This window comes from Corvus kubaryi, unplaced genomic scaffold, assembly GCF_017639235.1.
Source record: "Corvus kubaryi isolate FWS band 111438036 unplaced genomic scaffold, C.kubaryi_AGA036_p1.0 37256, whole genome shotgun sequence".
Taxonomy (NCBI): domain Eukaryota; kingdom Metazoa; phylum Chordata; class Aves; order Passeriformes; family Corvidae; genus Corvus; species Corvus kubaryi.
The window spans coordinates 7844926-7867760 of NW_024581076.1; the positions used below are offsets into that span (position 1 = coordinate 7844926).

The window sequence follows — 22835 nt, forward strand, 5'->3', positions numbered from 1 at the left end:
GAGCAAAAAAACTGTCTGAAGACTATTGGAATGATGGTGATTCTGTCAAGACTTTGTTTTGCATTTGCTCAGTTTTACACAGGGTTGCATGAAATAATGAGAGAATGTAAATGCTTTATTCAAAAGTGCAGGACTATAGGTAGGTCTGTATCCTTATATACAAATGCACAAATAAAATACCGGTGGAAAATTGCTTCTGACCTTTAAATTGACACACTGGGAATTAACATTGGTGGGAGCTAATGGGCTTTAACATTATTAACTATCTTATTAACGGATCGAAGGGCTTACTGGCAAACTGACTAGTTGTGCAATTAGGTGTACAGAGAAAAAGAAATCCATCAGCCATTAATTCTCCTAGTAAGAAAAAGGGGGTAATAGTTTCTTCTCCAAACTGGGAAAATATTTAAGGTGATATGGAAGGAAAACATTCTATAACAAAGCCCAGGTTTATATCCCTCTGGAAGTATTTGCATGAGATCTGCGATAACTTCTTCCAAGTGTGTCTCAGGCTGAGGTAGAAAGGGCTTGAGATACTGGATCCACACTTGAGTTGCTTCAAATGCAGTGTCCTGCCGTATGTCCCTATCAGGTGTCCTTAAGAAAAAGATTTCCTTCAAGACCACAAGCTGAGACTCTAAGTGGTGGTGTTACTCCTTTTACAGTAACAACTTTAAAATAAATGGATGATGCTGTTAATTCTTACATTTCTGGGCAACATTTGTGACTTTGTATGTTCCACAGATACATTAAGTTTTATGCTGGCATTATCATTTCCATCTTTCTTTTCAACCTCAATTTACAGTCCACTTAGCTCTGTTTACTGACTTGAGATTACATGGCCAAAGCAGATCAAATTCAACTTTTTACTCAGAATTAACAGTGTGGTGTCATGTACTGTGCTTCCTTGCTATGGGTTAATGTGAAAAATCTGGGCCATTGCTAAATTTTGTTCAGTTTATAAAATGTTAGCTCGTGACATTAAATGTCATTCTGGCTGGCACTGGAAGCACTGAATGTCAATTATCTTGAATAAATGAAATACCAATTTCAGACAGGAGAAAAAAAGACTTTGGAAAGTTCTAGCTGAAATTAATTGTCATTAGTCCTTCATTTTCAGGCATTTGTCAAAGATGTATAATCTAGTCACTAAACTATTTTCTTAGAAAACGCTTTTGCAACTGTCTTATCAAGGCTTGGAAATACATATTTCAAGGCTGATTTGTGTTTTGTATTCTAAACAACTGCCACTGAAAACACAAGAAGAAAGGAGAAGTCATTCCCCAGGTAGGGCATATGTCTTAGAGTGTAAGCCAAATTTCAGTCTTCCATCTACCATTCATTGATCCTTCACTTAAACCTCTGGGAAGCTGAAACAGAGTTTCTGCCCCTGCCACTTCCTGTGACATACATTATGTTCCTTGCATAGCAACTTTCTCTGTGTTTTCCAGCCTTTGACTGAAGGAGACTAGGTTCAGATCAGATATTAGGATGAAATTCTTTACTGTGAGTGAAGGTGGTGGGACACTGGAACAGGTTGCCCAGAGGGACTATGGGCTTCATGTCCCTGGAGGTGCTCAAGGCCAGGTTGGATGGGGCTTTGAGCAACCTGGTCAAGTGGAAGGTGTCCCTGCCCATGGCAGGGGGTTTGAGCTAGATGATTATGAAGGTTCCTTCCAAGCCTAACCACTGTATGATTCTGTGATTCCATCTGAAGGTCCTTTCACGGCTGCACTGTGCAAGGGTAGATTCTGCCCACAAAGAAAATAAAGCACCTCAGAAAGTTTTTACATGCAAATTGGTGTCCTCTGTATGTGAATCAGCACAAGGAATTGCATCAGTTTAAAACTGGTCTGTAGGAAGAAATGCTGGGGGTTTTACATGTTCACACAGATCTAAAATGGATACTCCAGTTTTGATGAATTGTAGAATAAACAGAAAGTATAATTTTTCAAATGAATGCATCCTACAAAAGCACTAGTCAAACAATGGAGAAGAACAGACCAGAATATGGGTGTTTGTCTAGTGTTTTGACTATCACTAAGAATAGTGTTTGATACATAACTTGTGTCAGTCTCTACTTCTTGGGTTTGAAGAGAGAAATGCATGTGTCTGACATATTCATCATGCATTTTTAAATTTACAGCAGGTTTATTTGAATATGGCACTATGAGTTTGCAGTTTCCCTGTGTAGAATCAACAGGAAATATAGTGCTGTATTCTGACAGAGCACTTTGTTACCTGTGGAAATTTGCAGTGTGAATTACTTAGTATATTGCAAATCTTAATGATGTCTTCTTAATAGGGGTATCAAACCTGTGATAGTACAGATATTATAAGGAGATGGTACTGATTTACAGCTTTCTAGCTAAAGATAGGAAAATTTTAGCTTTGTTTTGAGATGAAATATGAAATGTAAGCCTCACTTGAGACCACATACTTACGGCCTTTAAAATACTTAGAATCAGTCAGCTGAGGAATTAACTTATTCCCAGTAGAAGTTAACATAAGCTGTTTCAAAGCTCAGTGTTTACATAGGTCACAAAAGTTGAAAACAGCTGGAGACATACTTCATGTACTATTGCTATCTATGTAAGTAATGGAATTTTGTAAGTGCAATGTAAATAGCCTATTGAAGGAAAAATACAATAGCAGTGACTTGTTAACTAGAGTAGGTTAGCTCTTGTTCTAAAGACCTCTTATTGTGATAAGGCTGACAGGCTAATTAATTAATGACCAGGATTTACATCAGGTGCATGAGATTTCTTTTACCTGTGGTTTATACTGGGGTGTAATAAATGCTGATTAAGAAAATACTACTTACTCTACAAGTTAATTGGGTGCCAAATATGCATTTAGGACCCTATTCTTCAAGCTGCTCAGTGTTCCCTATGAGGCAGTCATCATCTAGGAGGGATATTGGACCCCTTCTTGAAGGTCTGAGGGCACTCAGCCTTTGATCTTTTCTAGTTCACGAGAAGCCCGAGGCGCAAAGTGCTATAAATGCTTACTAGACTCAATTGTGTAGTATTACTTAGGCACAGAATTTGGGGGTTTATGGCTTAGTTTCCTTGTAAAACTGTTTGGGACTAATGGTACTTCCCACCTGACATATTGTCTAACCCTCTGGACTCTTATAACATTTGTCAAGCAACTGAAAGACCTTTCTGTTTCAAAATGCCCTGAGTTTCAGAAGAGGCCACTTACTCTCTCATGTCCATTCAAAGTTGGGGCACTGCTAAACCACTCTGGAAAGCCTGTAATCTCTCAGACCCAGAACTACAAAAGCAAGATTATGTTCAAACAGAGATTGTTTCCTTTGCTGAGTTGCCATTTCACAGTCAGAGGAATTGGGAGCAACAGTCCTCACCCCTTTTCATTGTTCCTAGTCATAATTTCATCCTTCCCAGAACACAACTCTTGTTCTGTCACCTGAATGTCTGTATCCTTTTTATAGAGCTCAAGCAGAAGTTGTCTGGGACACTGGATGTTAAACTTTGAGTGATTTAAGGGAATATTTGTCCTTTTCTTGATGTTCTGCAGGTGAAGCATCCTGACAGAGAAGTCTGTATAAATAAATTAGAAATAGCAAATGATCTGGTCCCTTCAGAAACATAATCCAGAAAAATTATATGGATCCCTCAGGAGGGAGCTGGAAATTTTTCACTTACAAGTAGTTCCAGGACATGTTTAGTCACCACAACTTGAGACTTCTTTTCACTTGACTGCTAGGGAAAAAGAACAGAGACTAATATCCATTCAAGCTCATGCTTTGGGCCAAAAAGCAGCAGAAGGTAAGAACACCTACCCTACTGGAGCATCTCCTCTCCTCTCTGTAATAGCTGCCTGAGATTTCCAGGCAGGAAACTGAGGCCATTTCACCGAAAGCCTGAGCCACATGCCTGGAAACTTGCTTCCTATACTGCGACCAACACTCACTTCTCTTTGCTCATAGTGTGTGCACATGCTTTGGGGCTGCTGAGAAGGCTAGTACACTGTTGAAGCTGCCACCAGACTGCACTCTGAAAAGGTACACAATTCTGGGTTGCAGGTAACTCAGGCTTTTTGTAAACACTGGAAAAAAAAGATGGTCATCCTCTTGAGAAAACTGACTTGTGCCTAATTCCTAAGTTAATGATAGAAAAGGTCTCCAAAAGGAAGTGTCTGGTGTCCTGTAAAGAAAATGGCCAAAGAAAAAAGGCATTTGAAATCCTCCATGGAAAGATCTGACCTGCCTGAATATAGCATCTAAGCTTTTAGGATCTAATTCTTCTGTTTTCCAGAGTGAGTGCATTATTTAAGGGAAGGTAACTTTCTTGGTTCCAGTTAGAAAGCTTAGACCCAAAAAAAAAAGGCTCATAAGTAGTGCAGATACTGTTAAAACAATCAAAACTAGTTTGACTCCTTTTCTGAAATGCTCCAATGGCCTGCATGTCTCTAGATCATGTGTTTCTGTCTCTGTTCCTTACACTTATATGATGACTGCCTTCATTAGTGAGGGTCAAAGTCTTACATATGGAAACAGGGAACTGTTTCAAAGTTTTGCTCTTTTATTCAAGTGACCTACAGTGTGGATGCACATGATCAGTAATCTCAAAGAGCTATAGCTGTAGTAGCTAGTATCCCTTTTACTCAGCTGATCAGGGCATTGATTAAAGCTCTGCAGCACCCATATTTTCAAACTGTCAAGAGGCAAAGCAAAGCATATGTTCTCCTGATTTCCTAAACCTACTACAAAGAACAGAGATCCATTAAATACACAAAATGCCTCAAAACATCTCAGTGGTGTGTTGTTCCTGAGCCTCTTTAGCACTCGCATTGGTGTGTAATACTGTAGGACTTACTGCAGATTAGAATGAGGCAATGTGTTGCCAGTTTGAAAAGAGTGTTAACAATTAAAAAAGTGCCAATCAAAGCAAAAAGATGAAACATTACACAGTTATTAAGAATATTATTCAGTCCTTTTAAATGATTGCCAATTTAGATACTTCTCTTGTTAAATCATTCTTGTTAGCTATTGTACTGAATGCCAGTTTTCAAGAACAAGACCATCCACAATCTTAGCTCATTAATGAAGACACAACCTGGTAGGTAATTTTATAATTAAAATGGGTATTTTGAGCACTAGGCTGACTTTTGCTACATATCCAACTCTCAGTTGAGTAAGAGGTTTTATGCAAAAGAATTTTAAAGGTAAATTGTAAGAGAAGAGATTGAAAGGGAGGCACAGTTGAACATTTTGACTGTTTTGAGCAGAACAGCCTTAAAATGTTCTGTTTATTAACACAGTGGAGAAAGGTTTGTGTAAGGTTAATGTTAGAATCACTTAGGATGGTAATTCCTTCTGCAAAGCATCTGCATAAATTAGAAAAAGCTGCCAGATTTCCATCTGTTAGCAGTACAACTTCAGTCACAAAGACAACTGTCGTGACAACCACACTGAGTAGGTCTTTCAAATAAAACCTGTTAAAAGCTACTGCCCTCCAGCCTCCACCCACTGCAGTTAACAGCATTAAATAGCACTCTAACTGGTATTTATTTTCTTAGGCATTCCTCACTTGTGCAGCTGCTGGCACACTGGCCTTTGATTTTAAATATCCTCAACAGGATAAGAGTTTACAGTCTCTGAAGGTCATGATGTATGTGAAGTGCTTGTCTGAAAGAAACATCCAACCTGAACTTTCTCAGGCTGTTGTTACTGGATTCTATACACTTGTCTCTCACCTATTTTGCATGGTCTCACGTCTGGGAACTGTGATGGTTCAGATTATTTCTTCCAGATGATGGCAAACCACAAAGAAACCACTGAAGCTGTTCTGGACAACTGGTCTAGGTTTAAAGGTGGTGGGAATCACCTTTAGGGCCTTTCTACTCTCCCCATCCAAGCTGCTCCTGCAGTTTTTGATGAACTTGGGTGGCAGAGCAAGTTCAGGCTAGTTTCAGCTCATCCATGAAATCTGTGCTGACAACAATATCAAAGCTATTAGAAACTTCATTTGTGGAAGGTCTCTCATTCGACAGTCTATTTTTAATCAGGCATTTCAGTGTCTCAGGGTAGCACATATAACGCCTATTGACCTTTGCAGGAATAGGTTTAGCATTCCTAAAGCCCTCATCAAAATGTGGATGTACAAATGGAAATACTTTCTTGTAAGGGTAGAATTATTTTTGTGCTGTTTTGGAACTGTCGCCCTCACGTGGATTGGGCTGCTCTCAGGGACGGACTACTGCTGGGGGCCAGGCTGTTGGAACCCTTCTCTCAGGCATGGGGGGGGATGTCTGTCCATCTGCCAAGGCAGTCCCTTGTTCCCACTGCAGTTCCCTCTATCACTGGTTATCCCTGTTACACGTACGACTTGCTGATATTGGCTACACAGCTAGCATAGAAGAAGGGACCAAAAATGATTCTCAAATATTTCTAACTTGTGATTTAAAAGCAGAGAAGAAATTTCTTGTTGGAGGCTGAAAGGAACTGTTCAGGAACTGCTAATGAGTGTAATACAAACTTGCTGTTGTCTCCTGAATATCTAAAAGTGGCCATTAAAAAGGTCCTTCACATGAACAATACAGAATGCAAACCAAAAACATAGAGCAGTGATGTTTTTAGTTATCAATGTCAGCAGAATTTCCATAAATAATGCTTCATTTACTTTTGTGCAGAAACTTTAAATTGGTTGGGTACATCCTTATGGAAGGAGAAAATTTTCTCTTCCAAGGTTTCTTCCTCTGGACTTCATCATATGTTGTATTTTGTAGTGGAAGTATTCCTAATATTTTAGTGTGATCACATAGGAGCCAAAGGGCATCAGACACCTAAATATCAGATGTCATTTATTTTTAATTAAAAGGACATTTTCTAAAGGAAAAAAGATCAAAGCTCCTCACATCTTATGGTTAGGTCATCTGAAAAGATTGAGACATAGAGTTTCTGACTTCCTTCAGCAGAGGATACGAAGACAGTTCTCACATCTGCTGGAAAGCATTGTGATGAGGATGTGTAGCAGCTCTTTATGAATTTAACTTATCTTGTCTGACAAATACTTACAACTTGAGTGCCATATGGAACATTTTGTTGGGCTCAGTGTGCATCCTTTCAGGCTCCTATTTGGATGACTTCTGATTTCATGTCAGTTAAAATGAACTCTTCTTCCTTGTCTTGTCCTTGTTTCCCACTTGTTTTTTTGCATTGGCAGCTGCATGGCAGAGAAACAACACACTGTGTTGCTCAGCTCAGGGCAGGGAGGGGACTCCTGAGAAGAAGTGTGATAGAGGGGGTGGTTATCTACACTGCTGTGCTCTGTGGATGCTCAAAATTGCATGTGGGTGAGCCATGTGCTGGTAGTGGAACGGTGCCAGGCAGAGGTATGAGAAGAAACCAGCACCAACCCTCCCTGCAAACTCAGTGCAGAAGCAAGGCAAGATTTTATTGACACCGTGAGGCACAACAAATCTATCAATGAAAAGAGATGATGCAGTTTAACAGTGGGGTGCTAGGACACAGTAACAGCAATATCCTGGGTTCAAAACTGAGATCACTGCCCTCTGGCTGGCTCAGGTGTGCTGAGAGTTAGTCAATAATGACACAGCATCTTCAAAGCATTTACAGTGTTGGCCAATTAAAATACCTTCTCTAACACTTTTATTCATGTTTGTTAAGGGTTAGATCGGGCTTTTAACTTCAAGCAAGGAGCTGTGGGAGGCTGGCTGGAGTAATGCTCCTTCCAGCACATCCCTCTTATGTGGGAGGTATGATGATAATCAGCTGCGGCTCTTTCCAGGACACAGCCTGCGGAGGGAGCAGAGAAGGTGACGCTGCAGCCGTGCAGCAGCTGAGATGGCAGGCAGCCCCCATCCCAGGGTGCCTTCTCGGTGGGCTGGTGGTTGGCTTCCTGCAATGCCAGTTGCATCCTTATCTGCTCGCTCCCAGGGTTACCCCGGAACCAGGCAGAGTGTGAGGGTGGAGGAACAAGTTTTGGCTGGAGGGACATCATGTCCAAGGAATGGGGAGCAGACTGAACTCTTTGGCTCTGGTTCCTCTCTCCATACTGAGTTAGCTGGGGTTGCCCAGCCCAGAGGAAGGTCATGCACTGGCAAAAGGCGTTGCTGCTGGGGTGCTTCCCCTGCATGACTGGAGGCTTCAGCAAAGGCTCCTATGGCATCTTCAGTGGCAACTCTGTGATCTCCTGCTCCAAACTTAGCCACAACTTCTTGTGGTATTAAAAATAATCTCTGGACTTTCTTCTAAGCAACTGCAGCCAGAAGTGACAGCAAAGCTGGGGCTCCCTAATGCAATTGCACTGTCTAGTGATACAGTAACAGTTAATGTCACCACCCTCTAACAACATTAGCCCGATCTGTAAACAGATAAAACAGAGGCTGCTGGTGATGTAACTTGGTTGATCATAAGATTAGAGACCCTGCTGGTCTTTGTTTGATCCCTTTAAACAAAATCACAGAGATTAAGTAGAGAATTTCTAGTGATTTTATTATTAGTGTGTAATATGTTTACTTAGTCCTGATTAAACAAGATAACTTGGTTAAAACAAACAAACAAACAAACAAGCATACTTTTACCAGATCTGGAAGGGATAATCAAACTGGGGAAGCTCTCCAGCATATTTCAGTTACACAGCAAATGTGACTGTATCAGTGCAGCAACCAGTTGAAAAAGGATCATGATTCTGGAACAGAATTCATGTGCTTTTGAGTGTGAGTCCTGAATTCTCCTTGCAGTGCAACAGGAGACTGTGCAAGAGGCTCTTACTCTTTTTGTAGGGAGACATTAACAGCAGGGATGTGATTTTACTGCGTGATGGGAGGTGGTGTACTCCCTTGGGTTAGGATCCAAAACATGCCAGGTAGTCACTTTCTGCTTCAAGAAAGCCTTTCACATTAGAATAAATGTTCAAACATGGGAGACTGAATATAATTATTTACATAAAATTCGCATGCTTTTCCCTGATGTGTTTTTCTCCTTTCTGGAGGTGTGTGTATGTTCCAAAGCCAAGCCCTGAAGGCCTCTTTCTGTCCAAACTCCCTAAGAGTGTTTAGGCAGGGACTTTGTGGCTCATAAGTAGCTTTTTTTTCCTGGTAGCTCATTTTCCAGAGAGGTCAGGTAATAAGTATACCATTTGCTACTTTGGGCTGCATCTTTTAAAGTCACAGACCAAAGTGATTATCTTATTTTCACTGATGCCCTCAGCAGAAAATAGCAAGATTTTGAAGATTCCTGTGAAGTCTAGTTTCAATTTTCAAAGTGTAATTTTTTTTAGCATACTGCCATGTTCTCAGAAAAAAAAGTGGATCTAGTTAAAAACACAGTTCTAAAGCAAATTGTCAAGCAGCCTCATTGCTGGAACAGTCCAGAGTCAAAGAAAACACAGCTGCTGGTATCTCTCAACCATAGATGCCAGACCCTTCACACTGCTTTTGTGCTTTGGAATAGTGTAAATATCCATGTCCAAGCAAGAGGCTGGTGTCTGCATCCTCAGAGAGTGCAAGGATGGCAGCTGTGCTGTGTATTCAGCATTTCATGGAGGGCAGTGGAAGGCTTCCACAGTTTGCTTCCAGTGAGTTAGCCAGCGTACAGGGAGCGTGAGCTGGTGTACTATGGAGCAAAATTTGTGCTGACTGCGTTTGAAAGTTGGAATAGGTGCTCTTGACCTGCAGGACTGGGATATGCACTCAAACCCCAGGCCAAGTCCATGACCATAAAAACATCAAGGTTCTGGGATCCACAAAAAAATCAAGATGAAAGAAAGGTTTGTGTGTCTTCTCTCTTGAAAGATATGTTACCTCAGCTAGTGCTGCCTTCTCTTTATGTGTAGCTCTGTATATTGACCTGTCCTGCTTTGGTATCTCAGCACAAGGGCTCAAATGAAAAGAGATCAGGGGCACCTTGGCAGGTGTGACCTCATGTAGACTGAAATAGAATACTAGTGCTGTGATCCGTGCTGTATGTTGCTTATCTCCACTATCTTAGAAGAAGGACATGATGAAAACTCCTTTTGTGACCTCAGTGGAGGGATCCCACCTAGAATATTAGAGGAAAATCTCATTTCTCATGGGATGCAAAGGCTGCTGTCTATATCAGCAAGTGCAAGCGGTGCCTGACTGAAGTGGAGCAAGGAAAGATATTTGCTCCAATAACTTAGGAAGAGCTTTATACCTGTCCTGCTTGTAATGATAGTGATATCTGTTAAGTGTTCTGCTTGTTACAAGGTAGCTTTCAGGGGACTTGCATTGTAGATTCCTTTATGCTGCAAGAATTAATTGTTGAGCTCAGACAGAGAAATCTGAATTTGGTCTTAGTATTGGTCCTCACTGCCATCTCTGACATGATGAATATGAAGCTATATATACACTGGGTTAAGATAAGCAATGTGCATGCTGAATATGACTTTATTCCATTCTGTGGGGATTTAAAATGAAGCTTTGCCTGCTGGGAATAAAGGAAGTTTCCCACCATGCCTTAGAAAACCCCAAAGTGTTGGCTGCTCTGTGGTAGCTGCCAGTTCCTGGACTGGTCTCATTTAACTACAGACACAAGGATGTTTATCTCTTCCTCGGTATTAATTAGTCCACATGGAAAGACATTCTGAGGGATAAGACTGAGGCTGTCCCGATGGGCTGCAGAGACACTTCGGTGCTTTCTGTCCTGGGAATCTGCCCTTACATTTGTCAAAACTGTGAAGGGATCCTACGGATTAATAATTCCAGATGGTAATGCTGTGATACCGAGTAAAAACCGGCCGTTTCAATCCAAAAACCATCAGTCATCCTAAGCACACAGATCTGCTTCACATGTTTTGTCAGTCTTCAAAGCATTTCAAAGAACCTTGAACAATTTTTTTTGTATGAAATTTTGACACTGATTTTTTTCTCCCCCAATATTAAAGCCAAAATTTAAACATTTTTTTAACCATTTCACAATTCCACATGTTTCTTCCTTGTTTAGACATTATAATTTTTATAGTCTTCTATTTCTGTTTGGTTTTTTTCCCTGACAAAATTAGTTCTAATATAAAAAATGTTGAAAGGATGTTTTTATGACAACAAAAACCTAGAGGAAAAAAGAGCTACAATTATTGTACAGTTTGCTATAAAAGTTTTTCCTGAAACAACATTTTTTTTAGCTTGAAGTTCCTCTGCAAAGTGAATTGCTTATGCACTGAATACAACTTTTCAGCAGAAAAATGTTCTTCCCATACCTATAACTTATTTCCCAGCAATATCCTGAAGGGGAAAGTAAAGAAATTTTTTCTCTGTACTGCTGGTATTGGAGTTGGCAGCCAAGCCCACATTCATAACAGGCAAACTGTTATTTGTTCCCTTTAGAACATATCAACTGTAAGTGTTTATAAAGTGCAATGCAGTGAATAATTCAGATATAAGTGGAATGGAATAAGCAAAAGAAGTATTGTCTGAGGAACTATTTGGCCAGCGTAAGCTTAGAAATGATGAAAGTTTGCTTACAACCTCAGCAGAAGGGTGGAAAGGTAACATACATCTCACCTGATGCTATGCATGACTAGTTCTCTAAAACTCTTTTATAACTGAAGGGCAAAGAACTTAATCAAGATCTTTAAGATCTCTAATCAGGGACCATAGTGCAAGCACCTTAATCAAGTGTTCATGACACTTGAAGTGACATTGTTTCAGCAGGCAGTTATCTTCTGGAAATGCCAGTCTTTCCTCATCCAAGATAGTTAATTTAGACAAAATACTTGGATTTCTGATGAGTAAATTTGGGACTAGACAAGAACTGAAACCTCATGAGTACCTGAGGGAGACAAAAATTTGAGTAGAAGAGAATATTAGAAGTTAGAAAGATGGTAGGTTTTTCTTCCAAACTATGCTGTAGATTTCCTGAAGGCTCAGCATTGTTTGTAAATCCTAAATTCCCAGCTTGAGATCGTGGCTGCTTCACATGAGGGAAGATTAAATTTAATAAATGTTTTCCAGTGTGAGAAATAAAGAAAGATTGGGGATTTTGTACATGGTATTGTACCAGAAAAGTGCTAAGGTTTTGTGCTCTGTTGATATTAAGCCTTAACTTATCTGATAATGAAAATGGCAGCTGGAAAAATTCTAGTCTATTACTGTGCTCACAGTGGATTGGTTCTACAATAACCCTGTTGTATCCAGGGCCATCGTTAAGAACCTGTATTTTATTTTAGGAAGGTCACATGTCAGGGATCAGTAAACACTGGCCACAGCAACACAGATTTCTTTTTTCTCTTTTTCTTCTCTGATTTTTTTTTCTTCTATAGAAGAGGATAATAAAACATAATTTCAGGCATCCTTCCCCTCAGTCATTAAATGAACTAATGCAATGTGAACACACACACAGACACACACACACACAAAGGTTGGAGGCTGGAAGCACATCATCTGAACTTCGTGGCACACAAGAGTATTATTCTGCTTTTTTGGGCAGCTGTCATTAAGTGCTGTCTCTGGACTTCAGTGCTTCGACTGTTCTCAGAACAGCTCCTTCTTTTGTGATGTAAGCTTATCTGGATCTCCATCTGGAGCCTGTATTAGTAGCTCCTCACTGTGCTTCAGTCCTCAGTGCCTAGGTGGTCAAGCTTCATGTCTGCCAGTACACAAGGACTGTGGGCTGTGTTTTGGAGGCTTGCAAAGTCCAGCTCTGGTGTTCTTTGCCCAGTCCAGCTACACACTTACATAACATCAACAATAACAGAATGCATACCATGTGACCTGCAAAGAGCTGCTTGCATTTTATGTGCCTTGCAAGTCCCTAGACACACACTGAGGTATTCTGTGGGAACCAGATACACACAGAGAATAATGTGACAACACACAGCCATGGGCATGTAGCTGTATGAGCCCACCCTCTGTCATTTGAACTAAGCTCTGTAAACTGAAATGGCCACCTTCCTGATTTCACTGGTTTGTATTCAACTGTCTTTGCAAAACAGACACATTTACTCCTATGTTTCTAACAGTGTGTTGGGGATTTTTATAAGGTATTGGGCATTGAAGAAGAGATATTACAGACTCTGTGTAATTTTGTTAGAATTTTGCATCAATTATCCTGTGAATATTACTTTTCGTCTTCAAAGAGTTTTACAAGCATTTCTCCACCAGCAGTGATGTAATTCTAATCACTCTAGCAGATGTTGTTTTGCTGGCCTGTAATACCATGTCCCTGTGTCCAGTAACCTGTGCAGTCTGAAACATCAGTGCAAGATGCATCAAGAGCATAGCCTTCTGATTTAGCTTTGATGGATGTTACTAAAACCAAAGACAATATAAGAAGAAATGTATCTATGTTTTGGGAAAAGAAGTATTGTTCAAAACCCAAGTTCTAAGCTAGAAGATGAGCAGTGACCTGAAGGAATCAGGAAAACCACATGTCACTGAGGCACTAAAGTAAACATGCATGCAAACAAATACAGAAAAGTGTGATGATGAGTTGGTGTCTCCATTGTGATGCAATAGATAAAATATTTTTTGTTAGAAAACAGTTAGCTTTATGTTGAAAAATAAGTGGCAGAGTCCAGAGAGAATCTAAATATATTAGTTTAATTTCTAATATTTTTCAAAACATTTTGCAATAGAAACAATTTCTTCCCTCAGAATCTGGCCCTATTTACCTGTAAACAGGCATTATGAAAGTTGGTGAAATAAAACCAAGTGATTAACTTCAGTTACAAAAGACTAAGTCTCCTTAGCAAGCTTTTGCTGTGATAAACCCCAACGTAATGCACTAAAATACATCCCTGTGGGCTTTCCTCTCCCACAGAGAAACACTTCTGTGCATAAGTGCACGCTCACACATAACCACAAAAACAAAATCCTCGGTGAAATACATTCCCTAATGTGACCTGAAAGTGTTTAAATAGCGTTTTGAACCACAGAAATGCTTACTCAAAGTCATATTTCCTTTGTAATTTGTGTCAGTGCTATCACTAAAACAAGAGGGAAAACAGAAATTAATTCTTGCACTATAATTTCTTCCCCATAGCCCTATTTGCCAAGACTATATGTAGTATATGCTGTAAATTCTGATATGCGCTTATAGGCCTAGGGAAAAAATCTCCCCAAAAGCATATGACAGGAATGTAACTCCAGTCAACTTCCTTAAACAATCATACTTAATAGCTTACACATGAGGAAGAAAACTTGTATTGGGAATAGATTACTAAATGATACTTCGTAATGAAGTGTGCACACAGGTGTTTGTACATTTTCCTACAAAATAATAACGCTGATAAGAAATCACCACAGAATGCTGGGCTGCGCTGCCTGCTCCAAGCTGAGCTCTGGCCTGGACCTGCCGATGCCAAGGAGCAGGTTGGAGGATGTGCTATGGCCCAGCACAGCTGGCTGCCCTTCATGCCTGGGGAGGTGGTTTGCTGCTTCAGCCTTTCCAGAGCCCCCCCCATCGCCTCTCTCAGTGGGCAGGGAGGGCTGTGGTGGAGCAGTGTCCCTTGTCACCTCCCTTGGTAAAGGGTTGTTCATCACCTTCATGCCCTGGGGGCCTTTCCCCAGGTTTAGGATGCCCTTGCAGTCCCATTGCCCATTCCTGCATTCTCTTGAAGCCCAGGTGTGAGTGTAAGCAGAGTCCTTTACACACCCTCCACCCTTTAAATCCTCCTTATTGACAGGCCATGGAGAGAGAGAGGCTTCTCTTCAGCAGGCATACAGCCTCCTTGCCCTGTTCCTGGCACCCATGTGTCCATGCTCTAGCTTGGTCCTCCCGCTGGCCACCCAGGAGGACTTTGCTGCACAGCTTGGGTTGCTGCCATGGTAGAGGACACCATGGCCCACTCCCTTCTTCTCCCTCTGCCCCACCCAGCTGTGCTGGAAACTTTGGAGCAGAATGAGCCCGTTCTCTCTGTCCTGTTACCATGGTCTTTGCTTTGTCCTGGTAATGTCAGTGGGGCCAAACAGGCCAATTCCGACCTCAGTCAATCAGATATTGAAGAACTGAGAACAGAGCACATTGCTTTTGACCATCATTCACTTTTGACCATCATTCATCCATGTCTGAGTTAAAACCCACAAAAATCCTTTATCTAGATGCAATAAAGACAATGACTATATGATAAAGTTCATAAAACTGAGTTAGAGTTACAAAACTGGAGAATATCCGTATACTTTCTCACAAAAATAAGCCACTACATGAACAGTTGTCATGTTGTTACTTTTTCCTTTCACAGAAATCTCACATCCTTAGAAGAAGAGAGAGAAGAACTGAGGTTACTCCAATAACACTGATCTTATGATTTCAAAATAAAGTTCATGGTTTTTTAAATTGACAGGAGTTTGAAGGGCTTCCTGCAGAAGGCTATGACATATGCATAGTTTTCTTGCTCTGTGACCTGGGACAGCATTTTCAAGCCTGCTCTCCAAAAAATCATGGTTGAGATGCCCTTCACAGCAGTGTCTCTGGCAATACTGAATCCTCTTTCCTGAGAGCTAATTTAATTTTACTTCCATTGTCTCCACTGGAATTGGAAATCCTTCATAAATGAGATGTGAATCAAGATGTATGAAAGAGTAAAAGAGGAATGTCTATGGAGGAGCTCCTTCTGGACCCTCTGTGTTATTGTGCTTTAAAATAATATAATCAAATTCGCAAGCAAACAAAAGCTCACAGTTAAGTCCAGTGAACTTTGGACCTCAGTTAAAAGCCATCCCTGAACTGAAGAAAGATAGCTAAGGGACATCTAGGTAAAAGTGAAATCCCCAAACTCTGAATATTCATTGCATTCACAGTAGAGAAGATGAGAAGGTGACTGAAGCTCATTTGGGAAGGCAGAAAAAGTTTATCTGTCATAGGTGCTGAAAGTTGAACAACTTACTTATGTCAAATAGGACACAGTTTACAAAATAAATATGTATGTAGAGTTTTAAAATGCAAAAGAAAAAAATAGCAAAAGCGATGTAAGCGTCTAAAAACATTCCTACTTTGAGACATGCAAACATTTTCTTCTTTATTTAAGTTTCCAAATGGCTCAGTCCCAGGATCAAACAGACATAAGGTCTTCGATTTTTTCTTTGGTTAATCAGAGAGAGAAAAAAATCGGTCTGGGACTTGATCAAGGTCTCCAGCCTTGTAGGCAAGTGACCTAACCACTAAGTTGTGGTAGTTGGTAAGTGGATTCTTCTATCTCTTAGTTTGCCCAGAAATATGTTCTTGGGCTTCAGACACTTTCTTCTTTTGTCTGTATGCTCTGGCATATGGTCAGATTCAAGCAGCATAGCAAATGATTAACAAATGTAAGATATTTTGAATTTCGCTGCAGAATAAGACAAGGTATTTAAGCAAGTTGCCTTATTTCACCTTTAGTGCCCTTCAAGATTCAAACCGAATCAGATATTTTCCCCAGTTCAGCTAATAAAGATAATGTCTTGCGTCATGCAGGTCTGACTCTGCTACATTCAATCACTACTGGGACAATATGATGAAAAGTAGAAGATTCGTTATATCTGTTAAAGGCCAAAAAATATTTAATGAAAAATTCCTAAACAGAATTTTAGCTGAAATCATTGCTGGAACAAAGGTTTTTTTACCTTTTGGAGTCTATTGGAAGATCTTGAGGTCATATATCAAGACTGTCTGATAGAGAGTACAGTATCTAAGAGGAATATGGAAGAACAGACAGGCTTAAGCAGTTATGAGATCCTTCTACCACAATAAAGGTGGATTAAAAAAAATTAAAATAGAAGAAAGAAGAGACCTGCAGCTTTGTAATGGAGAAAGAAGATGAAGGAAAAACTGTAAACAACTCTTTCTAGGTGTTATGAGAGCCTGCTACTTTTCTGGTAGAGTTTAGTTTTATGCAAAGAGAGGAGATATAAGACAACCTCTGAAAAACTAAGTGCAATGTTCTGATCTTGAATAGTTCAAAGTCATGTGTAGCTTGATGTACCTAGTAGTGGAACTCATGATTCCTAATATTCAGATCTTCCTATGTTGGTTATTACTGGTGCAGTGAAACAATCAGCATACAAAGATGATTAATAAAGCTGTAGCAATTAAGAGTTCTTCTCACTTCTGGCCATCAGGCTATGTCTGTTCTCCCTCTGAAACTGAAACCTCCAAAGCAGGCTTTAGAAGTTGAAGACTATATTTCGTAGCATATGGATTCAAAAGTGTTTACAGGGAAGTGTGTAGGAACAGTGTTCCATACAAATAACATCTGTGGTTAAGATGGAAGGTGGATAGATCGCAGCAAGATACAAAGGTTAATTTGGGAGTGAATGTTTCAGCTTATGCATATCAAAGCATTGATGCATGAGTCACTGGCACAGAATGAATAATTTTTTTGCATCAGAGTAATACAATGTTCTTGCTTACTGCTTTTCAAATCTATGAATAATGCCAAATGAAGTGATTCTTCCTTATAGCAGTCATTTTCTGTGTTTGCTGCATAACAAAGGTACTGATTCTTACAGAATACATAGATGGATGTCCTCAATATGCCAAATATGAGCAAGACAGGGACAGAGATGGAGACAGAGATGGAGATGGAGAGAAAGAAAGAAAAAAAAAGAAAGAAAGAAAGAAAGAAAGAAAGAAAGAAAGAAAGAAAGAAAGAAAAAGAAAGAAAGAACGAAAGAAAGAAAGAAAGAAAGAAAGAAAGAAAAAGAAAAGAAAGAAAATAAAAAGAAGAGAAAAAGAGAGAAAAGAAAGAAACAAAGGAAGGGAAAATCATCCCCTCCTCCAAGATGCAGTAACAGTATTTTTAAACTGCTTTCTGATAAAACTCTGCATAGAATCAGCATAAAGCTTTTTATTGCATACACTTTTTTTTGAAACTGGTGTCTGAGAGGTCACTGGCCAGGTGTTTAACTATTCTTGCTTAGAATAGAGGCCCATTATTCATTTTTATATTAATAGTAACTGGGAGATGAGGAGTGGTAAAATATATTCAGTTCTTAAATTAACACCTTATGACAACTTGAATTAAAACACAATGTGAGTGTATTACATTTCACTCTGAATCCACATGGTTGGCTACAGCAGGTACTGGACCAGCAGGAATCACTACTTGTCATACTTGTGGTAACTCTCAAATTAGCTATGACATGGAATAGCCTTTTGATCTTGACCATGTTCTACTAATTATTTAATCTTTGACAACATAGTAACATGTTTCAGGACATAACCTAAGAAGGAACACAGTATAGGTTTTCTTCCAAAGCCTGCAAAAGCCAAGAAAGCAACCCCACACTTCTCTCAAATTCCTGTTTTCACCCTCTCTTCATTAAAGCTGGATATGAGCCAGAACTTCAAATGAAAATGGACACAAAATTTTCCACTTAGGGTAGAATTAATTGCATCCAATGTCAGATATCTATGAGAAAGGTGTTTAACCCTGATTTGTTCTTCTTTATTCTGCTTATAGTCAGTGGGAAAAAGCTAACAAATTTAGGTATTTTAGACATTTTAGACATTTAACTTAGAATGAAGCAAATCGTGCTCTAGAGCTGCTTTTTTTGGCCCACTGACTTGGGAGACCAGCTTGGACGTAAGAACATCTGGTAAGAGAAATCTCACCTAAGGTATCTAAGAAAGACCAGATGTATCACACCTCAGAAAAGCCTAATTCTTTCCATGGACTAAGAGCATGCTTGGGGTTAAATGAGATGAATTCCAGCCTTGTTGTCTTCTATAAATTTGGCAGAATCTGTGTCTGGGTCTGGCCAGAGAACAATGGTTACATTTTACTTAAAAGTAAAGTAAAAACACTCTTTGAAATTCTGGAATTTGTGAGAATCTTACCCAGAACAGTAGGCTTCTGCCTAAAGCATCTGCTGAAGACCCTTTGGGGGAAAGCCAAGCTCTTGTCTGGTTTGATTCACAGTAAAGAATCAAGGCTACTTAATGTAGGTGAGTGCCCTAACAAATGGGTTTGTGTGCGCTTTTGAGCCTGTTTCACTCCATATCATTGGATCAAGAAGAAAGGACCTGAATCAAGGCTGAGTAGTTATCTTCTGCATGAGCCTCTTATGGAAAAATATTTGCTCACTACAGTATCAGGTCACCTATCACCTGTTGTCTCATTAAGTACAAAAAATCTCTTTACAGAGTTTTGTTAAAACAGACACAGTGCCACAAAATTATTGAGAATTGACACTTCCAGTGAAAAAGCATGATGCTGGAAGGTCCTGGACAACAGTCCTGCTAAACTTCTCTTTCTCTCTCTCCTTTTTTTAGTTTTCAATAAATTTTGTGGTGAAGCCTAATGTAAATGAGTAAGATGCATTTGTTTGTTTATTGTTTATACCAGCTTCATTTTCCACAAGAAGCACTCTTGTCTGACTGCTTTATATTCTGCACTAAAAAGGTCTCACTGCTAAATTGTGGTGATCCTTGGCAATCAACAAGAATTCTTCAGTAGCAGCTGATGGTTTCAAACACATTTTCCTCCCATTTGTTGAATGTCTACCCAAACAGGCGAAAGCGGATGCCAGCTTCTCTTCTCTTGTCTAGTAGTGTCTAATAGCTCATGCATGTTCCAGGGTGTGCCACTGCTTCCAGGGTGTGGCTCTTTAAATTTTGGCCACTTTGGGGAGAGTTCTCATTTTCCTGCCCTCTCTGTGTTTACTAAGACACATTCCTCTCTGACCCTGCAGACCAAATGCATCATATAGGCAACACAGGTCCTCCTGGTTCCTGCCTCAATCTTTCCTATGGGTTTGTGCTTCAGATAGGTGGGACTTTCCTGGACAAAGGTCTTATTGAACTGCCTGGAAAGTTACCAGCTGGTTCTAAAGAGAAAACTCTTCACTTACTTTTAATAGAAGGTTTTCCCCAGCAGCCATGGAAACCAGTACTGGGAAGGCAAGTTTTTCTCTTACAAGCAGTAAGAGCAAGAAAAAGGAAGAAACACAGTTAAGACATCAGTACAATGGAGAAGTGGGCTTACAGAAAACTCACGAAGTTCAATAAGGGCAGGTGTAAACTCTTCCAGTGTAGTATAGAACAGTCCCATGCAACAGGACAGGCTGGGGAGAAGGCAACTTTGAAAAGAGAACAAGGAGTCCTGGTGGATAACTTGAACTAGTGAGAGCAGAGTCTCGAAACTGAGGCAATAGAATATTCTTTCTTCCATACTTCTGAGACTACATCTGAAGGCCTATGTCCAGTTCTGAACTCCCCAAGACAAGACTAAGCCCAAGGTACTGGAATGAGTCCAGTCTATCACCTGGACTTACTGAGATTGATTAGCTGCTAAGTCCTTGAAGTACAAGGACTATCTGAGAAAGCTTGATTTGCTCAGTCTGAAGGACAGAATGCAAAGCCAGATCTTAAAGCTGTCTTCTCTTGGGGATGCACAAAAAAAGCATGAGAAGGAATACATACACGAAATGCAAAACAAGAAAATATTGGATATCAGGAAATAAATTTCACCATGAGAATTGTCTAACACTGGTGCAAATTGCGTAGAGATTCTGCGAAAACTCCATCCCGAGAGATAATCAAAATTTGACAGAAAAAAGCCATGAGCAATTTCATGTAACATTAAAAAACATCAAATGACCCCCTAAGGTCTCTCAAACCCATTTTATGAAGGTCTTTAATGGAGATCTTAGGAACCTGATTTTTGGAATTAGGTGTTACCATTCTGGTGAGATCTTGGTTGTTGAATACATTTGTGATAGACTCATACCTACTTATTAAAATGATGTTTATAGCACAGTTGGATGAGCCGGGGAAAGGCAGATAAGGAATTAATGTAAATTTCTTAGAAGTACCTACCTGTCATTCTCATATTCAGAAATAATCTCTTACAGAAAAGAACTTGCTTTTTGGGATCCTCTAGTTTATTAATCCAAAATTTTTCAGTATTTACTACTTACAGTTATTAACTAAGCATTGCAATTTCCTAAGAGCTAAAATAGTTGTATGATATAAACTCATGTTTTAAAGAGAAGGAAAAAGTCTCCAAATTTGGAAACAAAATGACCTTTATTTGCTGTGAGTGCTCCTGGTAATACAGGGTGATGTGACCATGACAAACTAGAAAGAGACTGTGCAAGATGAGGTTCAATCAATTCCTCTCAGAATTCTGGTTCTGAAGATTCTGCAGAACAAGGTGCAACCCTGAGAGATGAGGAAGTACCACTGTGTAGAAATCAAATTCATTTTGACTCAGAAGGCTTAAGGCAGTAGAGAGCAATACATGCTAAAGGCTCAGTGTAGTGCACTTATCTTTTGTTATTCATTTCCTGTTTCCTTTGAGACACCCACATGAAAGTTGCACAGCTGGTTCCTCTTGCGGTTATTTACTGCAGTTGCACATTGAATAGTTTGCTATTTCCCGTGACATCTTTCATATATCTCGAACATCAGTTTCTGTGCTATTCCAGAAAAAAATTACTATTTTGCATGAGTACTGAAGAATTCACCTATTCAAACAGAGCATTTATGGGGAAGTTCATGTTTGGTTATTCTATGAAACCACTTTCCTTTTTCCCACTTTCTAACCAGGAAATCAAAAAGACTATCTGGCAAAAGAGTCACTGAATGACTTGAAGACTGTGGTAAAATATGCTAGCATTTCACTCCCATGTTGTCAAGACTTAAACCTCAGAATCAATACAAATTGCACAGTTACTTGATACTTGATTGTTTGCCCACTTTTCCGTTTATCCTAGGGATCCAATGGAGACTCTTCAATCAGGATAGACTTGTGAAAAGAAAAGAGAATATGATTGTTAAAAAAGAGAAAATCTTCAACTGTATTAGGAATCCTTCCAAATATCCACATCATGTCTGTGAGGATATGCATTAAATTACTCTATAGAAAGCAAATGGAAACAGAGGCCTCTCTGCATCCTTCTGCATGTGCTCAGCATGCTGACAAAGTCCTTATGTGAAAACCAGCAAGGACCTATAAAAGAATCAAGAACTTTGAATCTAAGGCACTGAGAAGAACACTGGCTTTGTGAAGCTTTCTTATTCCTTCTGAATCAATTTAGAGCCTATGAAAGGTGCTGAACTGACAGACCAGATTCCTTTCTTAATGCACAAAACAGGTGCAGCAAGTGGTGATTTTTGAGCTTTCCCCACTGTACCAGTGCATTTCAGCCTTGGTTGAGGGGGACCACCTCTAGGCAGAGAGAAGAGTTCATCTTCCAAGCCTGTGCATTTTCCCCCCCCCTGTGTTCACTGCCAACAAAGACACCAATTAGTGCATAGCCCCAGCATTTGAAGCAAATGAAAGCAGAGACAACAGAATAAAGGGAGAGATGTGTTTGCTCCTGGAATTCTGTTTTGACATTTATTTTGGATTTTAGCAAGGCCTACAATCGTTTGCATTATTTTAAGGAAAAAAAACCACTCAGTCTCATTACCATTGGATATGATGATGGGGGAAATGGGCTGGAAAAATCCTGGATCTTTGCTGTGCCTTATTCTGGAATTACAAAGACTAGGGCAAATTCTTTACTGCTGTGCCATTCAGCTATTATGTTTAACAATCTAATTAGAAAGGCTGTGTTGCTTTTCCCCATTATAAAAGCAAAGACAGTGCACACAAGCAAAACCAATTAGACAGCTGTAGTTTACAGAGCTGGCTTGCCTCGAGGCTGGTTTCTAATGAACCCCCAGTAGATGGTTCCTATCCAGAAACAGGACAGAAGCAGCACAGTGATAGTGTGCTATCTTTCCTGTAATCAGGCGCTAATGTCTGCTCTGGTTCACAGAGCTGACACTTGACCATTTCTTTCTGCAGCCATGGTGGCCACCAGCACCAGCACTGTGACACTAGCCTGGCTGATAATGCATGTCCCTTACACGGCTCAAAGTCATGCTAACAGGTGGCAATAAATCTAAAATGTTCCTCTCA

The 22835-nt window shown here is 39.9% G+C and overlaps 1 long non-coding RNA gene across 1 annotated transcript; it reads right to left on the minus strand.

Moving 5' to 3' along the window:
* Positions 1-1586: 1586 nt before the first annotated feature.
* Positions 1587-22633, minus strand: LOC121662487. The gene is made up of 4 exons (XR_006015304.1): positions 22620-22633; positions 19159-19165; positions 3940-3948; positions 1587-1689 (listed from the first exon to the last, which is right to left on the minus strand). It is a non-coding gene; the product is annotated as an uncharacterized LOC121662487 (long non-coding RNA).
* Positions 22634-22835: the final 202 nt, after the last annotated feature.